Genomic DNA, 12,708 nt, shown 5'->3' on the forward strand with positions numbered 1-12,708 from the left:
AAATCTATCCAAACGTTTGCTAGCTCCCCGCAAGAGCAGAAGTCGTCAAGAAGCTCTATCCAAACGCAGTGTAAGCTTCCTCAATAGCTTTGCTCAGAGTTATAAACTCCAATTTCATAGTAGATAAGGCAGGAATGTTTGTTTTAATCATTTTTACGATATTGTTACTCCTCCAAGAGTGAAATCATATCTAAAAGTTTGATTTTCGAAAAAATTTAAATCAAATAAATTATATCAAAAGCAAAAAAAATTTAAATGATATATTTTATAATCATGCCATATGTTGATGTGGGGCTATTAAGACCAAAAGAAATATAGCTACCTCTATGGGAAGATTAAACTAAACTACGTCTAAGATCAAATATGTATATAATTTAGTCTCCAAAGAAATACACACGAGATCTTAGTGAGTTCCTCTCCCCAAAATGAATAGAAAATTATTTGTCATCTTTCTCGACCTAATTGAGTACCATAGAGAGAAAAGTAAAAAATGTGACATCCAGGAATGTAGAAAGCTCTTTGGGTTTAAACCTCTGAACTGTAAATTCTAATTCATCTTCTCTTTCTATTTTGATAAAATGGACACTTTTAGAAATACATTAATATAACATTTCTTTTTTCTGAATTTGGTAAAACTCTTTTATCAGACACCATTAGTCAGAGATTTGTGTTGAAATGGGACAGAAAAATAATGAACTAACTCTTTTATAAGATGGGGGATAGCTAGTTTAATATTTTGTCCCACTCAAGTCCATGTCAACCATCTAAAATGTCCATTATTTTTCTTTACAAGTTTGACATCACTTGTTGGTAAATCATACAAATTGACACAAATACATACTCGGACTCAAAACTCCCCAGGACTTGTGGCAACTGACACATAGTAGAACACATCTTTCACATAAACACACACTCTCTCTCTCTCTCTCTCACACACACACACACACACATTTATTTTATATTCATTTGACATTAAACTTTATGAAGCATTTCAGGCCGTTTTTCAGGAACTATTTTAAGTTTGTATAAAGATTTGTAAGGTCTACATTCTTTTTAATGCCACTTATTAAAAACCCCTCAGATTGGTCTATATGGACTTTCTTTGTAGGAATGTCATTCTTGATATTGGCCTTTGAATCTCTAACAGATAAATTGGTAGTTATTAGTATATCAATTGATGCAGTAATCTATGTAGAATTTTATTTTCTTCCCCAAATTTTGTAAGAGGAGTGGGTTTCCTACTTCTATTCAGAATTACAATTTTCTATAATTGATTTTCTACTTCTATGTATGTAGAGGGAGGATAAAAAAAAGGAGAGGTAGAATGAATTTAATTTCAAAAGTCTTACACGAAACCTATACAAATACTAGATTTCATTAAAAAAAATTCCTAACAAAAAAAGTTCCAGAAAGAAACCCTAGTTTTCAAAAATCCTTCATAGATGGAACTGTCAGAAAAAAATTCACCTCTCTCTCTCTCTCTCTCTCTCTCACACACACACACACACACACACACACACACACACACACGAGCATTTGGAGGACAAAGACATGGGTTCTTTCTATTTCTCTCCCCTTAAATAAAGCATTTGGAGGAGAAGAATGGGTTTGGTGGTTTTCTAGGAGAAGAAGAAAAATGGAATTCCATAGTAAAAAAAAATGAACATTGGCCTTCTACGCCTGGTAAATCCTTAATTTGAAAATATGATGCTAATGTGTCCCTACACAAGGAGTGGTAATAGTACCATATAAAGCAATTGCTAATCTCAACATATTTTTACCTTTTTCGGCAAAAAAAAAAAGTCCTTTTTTTGTGATGATGAATGTCTTGAACTTTATTGGAATATGACATCAAAACCAACAGTGATGGACTGAAACCCATCACTATTTGGTTTGAGTTTGACACATTGCAAAACGACATTGAGGTCATGTGTTCAAGTCCAGCTTACCCATCAAAAAATAAAAATAAAAACTAACACCATTATAGGATTCTTAATTATCATATAACTCTAATTAAGCTAATTATGTTAGGCAGGCTAGCCCAACTCAGGGATCTATCTCTTAGTTCAGCCTAATCATGTCAATCGATCACGTAAAGCTTCTTCATGATCAAGCAAGCTCCTCAAGCTTGGTTTGGGGGTTTCAGCATCATCCCCTCTCTTCGGGGTTTTCCATACAATAGAGTAGATACTTCTTTGTTTTCTTTCTTTCTTCCTTACTAGACATTGTTTCTCTTGGTATGTGTCAATTATATTGTTTTGAAAGGAACTTCGTGCATCTTTGTCGTTGACTGATTTCATTGGCTCGCAGACCACGAGTTTGTACGAAGGAAATTGGTTCACTTCTACTTCCTCATAGCTGCAGTTGTTGCCACAACTAATTTTGTTTTTGCATCATGCAAAGATGAGGAATTGCAATTCTATTCACTCATCGTTGTGGCCCTACAAATACAATCTACTGGAGCCTTGTATTGGAGCTGAAGCATAACATAAAACTTGTTCTTATATCATTGTAATGTTTGTGGTTAGGAGAGTAGCCTATAAAATACGTGTGAGGATCAAAAATTGAGTTTGGTCATTATAGTGTAAGAAAACAGTGGGTAATAGGCACAATCCAACATGCAAAGAAAAAATAATTTAGAGTACAACGAAATAATTATTTCCATAGTGAAATGTTAGCGTGGACATAAAGTTTGTGAGGAATAATGTTGCCTTAATCCAACAAGTTGAGGGCATATATGAGTGAGCCATGAAAGTGACGCCTGTCTCATCAATAATATGTCAATGGTTCTTTTCAGCCGTCCCACCTGTCCAGGAGTATGGGGACATGTAGACAAATACATAGTGTCATGGGCCGAAATGCTGAACTAATCAATTCTCTCTCACCATCAATTTGTAACGGTTTGGTTTTGTAACCAAGTAAATATTTTGCATCTACTTTGAACTTCATTAAAAAAATAAAAAAATCAAGCAACTCATCTCAAGTGGCGAAATTTTCCAAAACATGATCACCATTTGGCGAAATTTTGATTCTGGCACACTGTTCATTTTAATTCCCAAAATGTGAACAGGGTCACAGGTTTTTCATCAAGTGACAATCTTGCAGGTCAAAGTGACAATCTCGCATGTTTCAAGTGACTATCTTGCACATTCGCTACTTTTAGCAATACTGACACTATATAAACCAGTAAGATTGTCATTAAATTTGAATATATATATATATATATATGGGTCAGGTTCAAACGACAATCATTTCTACACACATATAGACAACGTGTTTTGTCTTATATGGGAAAAAATATTTGGAATGGGCTGATTTTTTGTGAGGATGATCTCTGTGGTGAGGAGATCATCCTTGCCAAAAATCAGCTCATTATGAAACTTCTAGACCGTCCAATTTTTGTTGAAAAATTATAGACCGTCCAATTTTTGTAAATCAATTTTGATGGGATTACAAGTTTTGGAATGGGATGATTTTTTGCCAGGATGATCCCCTCATCACATAGATCATCCTCACAAAAAATCAGCCCATTCCAAACATTTTTGCCCATATAAGACAAACACGTTATCTATATGTGTGTCGCAATGTGTGTTGCAGGAACCCGACCCTATATATATATATATATATATCAGTGAGATTGTCTCTTTAAACCTGCGAGATCGCCACTTGAAAAATCTGCGATCTTATCATTCATGTTTTGGGAAATAAAATGAACAGTCATGCAGAAATGGAATTTTGCCATATACAGCTCAGGAAATAGTAATTTATCCTTACAAGTATGTAATGGAAACAACCAACAACCAACGTTATTTATAATAATAAAAAAAGAGTATTTTATACAAAGGGGCAAAAAATTTTCAAAAATTACTTAATCAGCCACAATTTTAAAATATTTACATACCTAGATAAATTTGTCGAACTCGTAAAAATTGTTGTATTGAATTATCTTTATATACCCGGTTGATTTTTCAAAAATTGTATAATGTTTAATGTTGGATGCAATGGCCAAGGCATCCCTACAGAAAGGGAGAAGTCTTGAGTTCAAGCCCCCTTATTGGCCATCTACATGAATTTATCCCTACTTACTTGACATGTATGGTTTGTGGGTATTGCATGTACTCGAGGGATTTGGGCGAGATATGGTGTTTTAAGAGGCTAGTTGCTTTTCCCTTACTAGTAGGGCCAACGGATCTTAAGTTTGAACGAAACCGTCCAAAATAATAAGTCGAACAACAGTTACAGGCTTATTGATTTTGGTGTTGAATTACATCATCGTCATTGTTGTCTTTTGAAAGCTTTCTATAGAAAGCTTCTTAAACTTAAGGGACAATGACCATAAAGACCTATTTTTTGAAAATATGTACCAAGAAGTCTCTTCTAAAAAAATATTGGTCTGAAAAAGATTTTTGAAGCAAAAATATTGTAATTAGGTTTAAAGGAACATGTTTATTTGAGAATATTTGAGGTACTCTTATGTTTTAAAATTAGTGATATGCCCCTTGACAATGATTATCTCTTATAGATCAATGAAAAAAGGATCTAAAATGAAAAAAAAAAATCCTTATTTTCTTTTATCTTCTCGAACTTAGTAATATTTAATTCACATAGATGATGATGACTATAACAATGATGATGATGATGATGATGAAGATGGAGAGGAGTATGGTCATCATCTTCATCAAATAAGTTGATTTGGTCTACATACATTGGATTTATTAAAATTTAAAAATAATTTTAAATTGTTAAAATGTAATTTTAAAATTCGACTTAAATGTTCACCGAGAATTGATTCAACTCAAAAATTAGCAAGTTGAGTCAAATACGATTATATTGAATTTATGAATAACTTTTAATAAATAAGATTTTTTATTTTTTATTTTTCACATAAATATTAATAATCAAATAAATTGATCAAGTTTTTTATTTAACTCGGTATATTTTTGGATGAAATCACTTTGAAAAATTGTTAAAAGGGTATTTCAGGCACTTTCCTTGAAAAAATCTTCAAAAAATCCTTAGAGTAATATTTTATTAAGTAGGGACTTAAATGGTTGGTATTATTTACTAGGAGACTATTTGATAAATATTCTCAATAAAGAGTCCTTCACAGTCATTATCCCTAAATTTATCTAGGTATGTATATATTAAAATCGTATCCAATTATGTAATTTCACCATAAGTTTATCAGCTTTTGTACTTTCAATGAATCAGTTAGTCTTTAAAGCTACTAAGGCTGGAAGTGATTAATAATTCTCGCTCCCACATCGAAGAATTTTAACGCTGTTAGAGTTGGGTCCCGTTCGCCACCCTTAGTTTTACCACACACTTTAACAAACGCGTTTTGTCTTACATGGGTTAGAAGTTTCGGAATGAGCTGATTTTTGGTGAGGATGATCTCTATGGTGAGGAGATCATCCTCACCAAAAATCAGCTCATTCCAAAACTTCTAACCCCATCAAAATTGATTTACAAAAAATGGACGGTCCACGATTTTTCAACGTGTAAACATGGGGCTAAACATTTCGGAATGGGCTGATTTTTGGGGAGGATGATCTTCTAATCATAGAGATCATCCTCACCAAAAATCAGCTCATTCCAAAACTTCTAACCCATGTAGGACAAAAAACGTTTGTTAAAGTGTGTGGTAAAACTTAGGGTGCTGAACATTTCCCGTTAGAGTTATTCTACAATATGTGAAGCAAACAAATCATCAGGATTTACATATTTTGAGTTTCATCTTCTCCATTTTTCTGTCTATTCTGATTGGATTCTATCTCTTTTCTCTCAGTCATAATTTCTGTATCCTAGCTATCGAATTTTCTTTCAATCCTGGAGCTATTGCTGGTTCTCCAATTATTTTTCTGACAAGTCACAGTCTTTGATATAAGACATGGCCACCAGCAGTTGTCAAAAGGAGCACCAGAGACTGCCCAAAAGTTGACCATCAAATCAGTCCTAAAGCACATTCCAGTAAGAAAGCATGATGCATATAGAAAAGAAACATTTTTCTTACTAACTTAGTAAGATTTTAAGCCTTACTAAGGGCTGTTTTGCCAAAATGGTTTACCACATCAGCAATCCAACACCGCAGCCCTTTAAGTTTCTTCGAAAAACTCAGGTCCAATATTTTTTTATTTCAAAAGAAAAAACAAAAAACTTTTAAGCTTGATCCACTGTTTTGAAAATAGATGGCTACCAAACTTCCACATAACTCCCAAACTTAAAATTGAAATTCAATGGTGAAAAATAACAATTTTTTTTTTTTTTTTTTTTACTTTTTTTTTTTGCAAAGTTCATAAATCTTTTTTCCTTTACAATCTTGAGGCATCGGATCATGTTTTTGGATGCCACAAGGTGAGTCCAAGGACCCTTAGTGAGGGTGAAATCCTTACCAACTTAGTAAGACTAGCCGGATTCTATAGAAAAAGAGTCCAAGATCTCAGGATTTGTTACTAATCTGGAGGAAACTCAAGGTTTAGTTTGGATGGTGGATGAGCCTCAGTAAGTCCTTTTTTCCTTGCTAACTTTGTAAGATTTCAAACCTTACTAAATGTCGTTGGGCCCACATGGATTGGCAATCCAACAACAAAGACTTCTAGATTTTAGGGAAAAACTCATACTAAAAAAGAAAAAAAAAATTGTTTTGAGCTTCATTCAAGATGTTGAAAATGGACAGAACTCCCAAATTTAAAATTAAAATTCAATAGTGAAAAATAATTAGTTTTTTATTTTTTTTCAAAGTTCTTAAATTTTGACCTCTACATCACCATGGCATCGAATCTTGTATTTGGATGCCACAATATGATCTCACAACCCTTAATAAGATTTGAAATTTTACCAAATTAGCCAAGTTGTTCAAACAAGGAATAATATGTAAGAATATCCCTACTCACTCTCTCTCTCTCTCTCTCTCTCTCTCTCTCTCTATGGGGGGATCTTGGGACATATGTAGAAACAATGCTTTTTTCAAAATATGGGTTAGAAGTTTCGGATTGAACGGGTCTCTATGATGAGAAGATCATCCTCATAAAAAATTAGCCTAATCTGAAACTTTTAAATCCATCAAAAGTGATTTAAATATTATTAGTTAAAATCGACGGTCCAAATTTACATCACTTTTGATGAGGTTAGAAGTTTTAGATTGGGCTGATTTTTTTTAAGATTGTCTTCTCATCATAGAGATCATCCTCACAAACAATCAACTCAATCCAAAACTTCTAATCCATACTTTGAAAAATGATTGTTATTACATTGTTTTTACTTATGCCCCATGATCCACCCCCATACATATATATGATCATGGAACATATGTAAAAAACAATGATTTTTCAAAATATGGGTTTGAAATTTCGGATTGAACTAATTTTTTTGTGAGGATCCTCACAAAAAATCAACTCAATCTGAAACTTCTTAGTGCATCAAAAGTGGTTTACAAATTATTGATAAAAAATCAATGGTCCACATTCTAAATCATTTTTGATGGGGTTAGAAATTTTAGATTGGATTGATTTTTTTAGGATGATCTTCTCATCATATAGAATGTGGAGGGGTAAAATCCTCTCTCATCTGGATCGTTCATCCACACCATCAACACGCATCCCAAGATAGATATATGACATCATTTGAAGATGATTCTATCTTATTAAGGAAGAATCCCAATTTAAGAGGATTCTTCTCTTTTTTTATATAATAATTAATTTAGATAAGGGGTAATATGATCAATTATAACTTAATATGGGTTAAAACTCTTTTTAGAATCTTTTTTATTTAAAGTCCTTGAGACATTGTAAAAAAGGGAAGAAGAAGGTAGAGAAAGACAAAAGAAGGGTGAGGAGGCCATGTAACCATGAGATTTATAGTGAAACGACTCTCCGAATCGGTGGAAGTAGGCATGTTTGCCGAATCACATAAAAATTTTTTATCTTCTCTATCTTTCAATGTTATTTTGATTATTTTGTGGATTGAATGATGAAATTGTGATCGAAGTCGATTTATCACAAAATCAACCTCTACAATTGACGCCGTTTGTGGGAAATAGAATAAGGGACACGACGTACACTTAGTGAGGACAATGGTGGTCGTCTGAGTCTAACTCGCTTTTGTTGCACCATAGGTGACTTGGTTTCTAGTAATGAACTCGGAAACTTTTCTTTTTTTCTCTGAATCCTTTTCAAGGTTTAGGATTTTAGAATTCGTGCAATCTTCTCTGAAACCCATTTTAAGATTTTTTTTATTAAAATAAAATAACCAATCCAATGAGACTTGAGTTTCCCTGGAAAAAGGTGGAGTCTGTTGATGTACAACAAAACTCTTTGGCCATATTAAAAATTTCGTCAAAGAATGTGCTTATCATGATAAAATTTTATACGCTCTTTGTAGTGTTTAGTACAATCATAAGAATCATTTCTGATATCTTATACTTCATCGAGTTGTAATTTGTGATGTTCAAAGACTTTATCGAAATCACTTGATCAAGCTAAGGCACTTGATCGCCCAATATGCTCAATGCTCAAGTTCTAGAAGGAGATGACAAGCCTTGCTAAGAGCTAATCAGTAGGGGAACATTCTTATTGGTGTTTAGAAAGCGGTTCGATAAGCCTATAATGAGTCATTTAATCTCAAAGACTAATCTTTCTGTGAAGGATTGACTGTTTTATCCAGAATGATTTTGATTTCTATGTTAGAAATTTCTATCCGTCCACATGTTTGTGGATGGTATGGTGTTGCAATTTTATGAATTATGAAGTATTTCCTCATCAATGATGTAAAGATTTTATTACAAAAATACGAGCCACCATCACTTATGATAGCTTGTGGAGTACCGAATCTTGATAAGATGGTCTCCTTGAAAAAGTTGATCACCACCTTGTAATCGTTTGTTTTACATGCAACAGCTTTTACCTATTTGGATATGTAATCAAAGGCAACGAGGATATACTAGAAACCTTGGGAGATAGGAAAAGATCCCATGAAATCTATGTCCCAAACGTCAAAAATATCGATGATCAGGATAGGATACTAAGGCATTTCATTTATCTTGAAAATTATCCTAACTTCTAACATTGACTACACAATTTACTAAACTCGTGGGCATCATGAAAAATGGATGACTAGAAGATACTGCACTGCAAGTTTTTTGTAACGGTTTTCTTATCACTAAAGTGTTATTTGCAAGTATAATTATGACAAAACTCTACGATATTGGCTTGCTCATTGGTTGGAACACAACGTCTAATAATCTAATTATGATTGTACTTAAATAAATATGGTTCATCCTAAAAATACCATTTGGCTTTCAAAACGAGACGAAATTTTTCTTTCCTAATCATTGAGATTGACAATTGACCTATAACTAGGTAGTTGACAATGTCAACATACCACGGATTGTTAAAATTGGAGATTTGGTTTCATGAATTTTACTAATGTGCGCCAGAGTAGTTGTGAGCTCTTGTTCTCTTTGAATGCCATTGATGCTCAAAATGGGAGCTCTTCGATTTCTCTTAAGTTCCAGACGATTCAGTTGGGATGGTGGTTAAAAGGGAATTGCAGTTGTTCTGATAATACGAATTGTACTGAAATCAAGTCCCCAATTGACGAAAATTATTGTTTTAAGAATGCAAATTGAACTTTGAGGTATAATTCACGGGTGGTGTAAGGGGCTAGTGTAAAAATTATAGGGTACTGCTATGAAAAGCCTGTGTCAACAAGTTGTTATAGGAAAGGAAGATGATCTACCGTATTTTAATTAAAAAGATTCGGGTTGAGACAGGAACATTACGATATTCCAAACAAAGAGATGTATCACAAATACGGTGATACAACCAAGTATTTATGTTAAATTTAAAGTTCTTAAATTTTATTAATTGTCAAACAAATAATAATGTCGAATGATTATATGGTTTAGGGGCTTAGTTCGAGCTCATAATAAGGGTCCCATATGATCCAATTTGTTACTTGAGGTGATGACTCGATTTAAAAGTAGTATAGGGGCTAATCTCGTGTCCAACTTGATTGAGTTTAGGGACTTTGTTGAGGTAAAATGTGTTCAGCCCATAATTCTAATCTACTAAGATAAAATGTATACACGGGAGCTCGATGCAAGCCCAATCAATAAAATAGAATGGTTAATTCGTACTTAGGGGGCTCGGTCCAACTATAATTAAGGACTTGGACTAGGGATTACATAAAACATATATTTGTAAAAATTGTATCATAAATTATTTTTCTTAAAGTTTTTAATAAGTTTTTCAGGTCGATTCAGCAAATTACAATAAGGCGAGAATGTCAATTCTTCTTGGGCCCGAGCATCACTCTATGAGGTGAGTGAAGTGAAAACCTAATAAAGCAAGAAGGTCGATTCCTCTTGGATCTGAGTATCATTTTATAAGGTGAGTGATGTAAAAACCCAATAAGACCGATTCTTTTTAGACCTGAACATCACTCTATGAGGTGATTTATGCGAAAATCTAATAAGATTGATTCATTTTGGACTCGAGCATCACTCTATAAGGTGAGTGATGCGAAAATCCAATAAGGTCAGTTCCTCTTAAACCCGAGCATAATTCTATGAGGTAAGTAATGCAAAAATAAAAAAAGGCGAGGTCGATTCCCTTTGGACCTAAGCGTCACTTTATGAGGTGAGTGATGCAAAAAATCGAATAAAACAAGAAGGTCAGTTCTATGTGAATCGAACTTTGTTTTGAAGGGAATGAAACAAATTTTTACAAGGCAAGGGTGACTATGGTTATTCAATTATTATCAAAGTCCTGGATCATTTTGGGATCTAAGCTCGATCTAGGACATCAGTTAGTTATTCTATTGTTTATCTAAGTTTTTGATCGTTTTGAGATCCATCGTAGATTTTGTTTATTAACAATAGATAAACAATCAAAAACTTATTAGGGTCACGTCAAACATTCTAGTACAAAGTTTTTGATTTTAAACCTCTTATTAGGGTCTAAACAAACATTCTAGTACAAAGTTGTGCCTGAATGTACTAGAATGTTTGTTTGGACCCTAATAAGAGATTTAAAATTTGTGATCATATTGAGTCTCGTCATTAGTAACTTAAATATTTGGTGATTAGAGCATTTCCAACCGACTCTTTAAAGTTTTTTGGCTCATTATTTTAAAGAGTGAAAGGTGAAAAAAACTGGCTCCAAGAAACTTTTTAGAGGTAAATATTAAAATAAAGAGTGGGGTTCCACTCTTTGCATGTAGAGAGCCTCCAAGATTAGTTATTTTAATGTTAAAAAATGAAAAACACTTTTCTTACTTAGTTAGATTTCAAATCTTATTTAAAGGTTATTGAGCCCACAATCAAAACAACGTCTTTCTTGATTTCATGGAAAAACTCATATCCAAAATTTGTTTTTTAATTTTTTTTAATTTTTTATTTTAGCTTGATCCAAGGTGTTGAAAACGGACGGCTACCGAATTCTCAAAACTTAAATTAAAATATAATGGTGAAAAGCAATGTGTTTTTTTATATTTATTTTTTTTCAAAATTCTTAGAATTTCATTCTTTACAATCCTATGACATCGGATCATGTTTTTAGATGTCAATATGTGAGTTCACGGCCTTTAGTAGGATTTAGAAAATGTAAAATAATATAAAATATTAAGAATAAAGAAAGATTTGTCGAGTCTCTTGGGGTAGTCAACAAATTTTAGGCTAGCTAAAATAATATTTGTCACTTTTTGACAAAAAAAATGCTCTTTACGTTAGAGCATTGTTGGAGATACTCTTTAAGGCTTGATTTATTTAGAAAAGTCCATCGGATTGAGCAGACCGATGGTTCACACAACCTGTTTGCATATTTGTTTTATTCCAATTTATATCTAAACATTCATCCATGATATTTAGAAAAGCCACAAGAATGTGACCGATGAATAGATGACACTTCCATTAGATGGGTTCCACAAACAATGTTTAGTTATACCAAATATTTATGGACAGTGATATGCAAGATGTCAGATATATAAATGATCAAGTTTCCATTCATTTCGGCCTGCTAATTTCTGTCCTTTCCAATAGATGAAAGACATCCACATCGCTTGCTAGCAGTATATATATGATGTGAACTCTTTACCAGTTCGATGTATTATTGCTTGATGAGAATTCAATAATTACCTGAACGATGACAATAAATAAATGTTCATAAACAATGGCACATACAAATCCAGCCCATCAGATCTTTTGGTTGTTAGAACCCTATGATCGTGTGTAATAATATGGCGAGCCCACTTCGATCCTCAAATACATACCTATTGATTGAGATAAACATGATATTTATAGTACATATGCAGTAGCACGTACCAGTCAATAATTTGGGAATATTGCATATGTTTTGCATTTATAAAATTCAATTATTTCAAGATGAGTGTATATACCTTGGTGATGGAATGTGCAGCGACATCAAACCCCATCAAATCGAGACAAAAATGACTTTATACCAAGACTCTCATTGATTTAATTCCCTAAAACCATATGGCCCTGCTCTAGTAAATAACAAATCTAAAACTAAACCCTGAAAGACTAAATATCAACCATTCAAATCATTTGAAACTACACACACACACACACAGATATATATATATATATAGGGTGGCGTTCAAGGGCCAACTTTTTAGCAAACTTTTTGGCAAAACATTTTTCAAAACATGGGTTAGAGGTTTTGGAATGGGCTGATTTTTGGTGAGGATGAT

The sequence above is a fragment of the Akebia trifoliata genome, chromosome 11, assembly GCF_017979445.1.
Source record: "Akebia trifoliata isolate Shusen 1 chromosome 11, ASM1797944v1, whole genome shotgun sequence".
NCBI lineage: Eukaryota > Viridiplantae > Streptophyta > Magnoliopsida > Ranunculales > Lardizabalaceae > Akebia > Akebia trifoliata.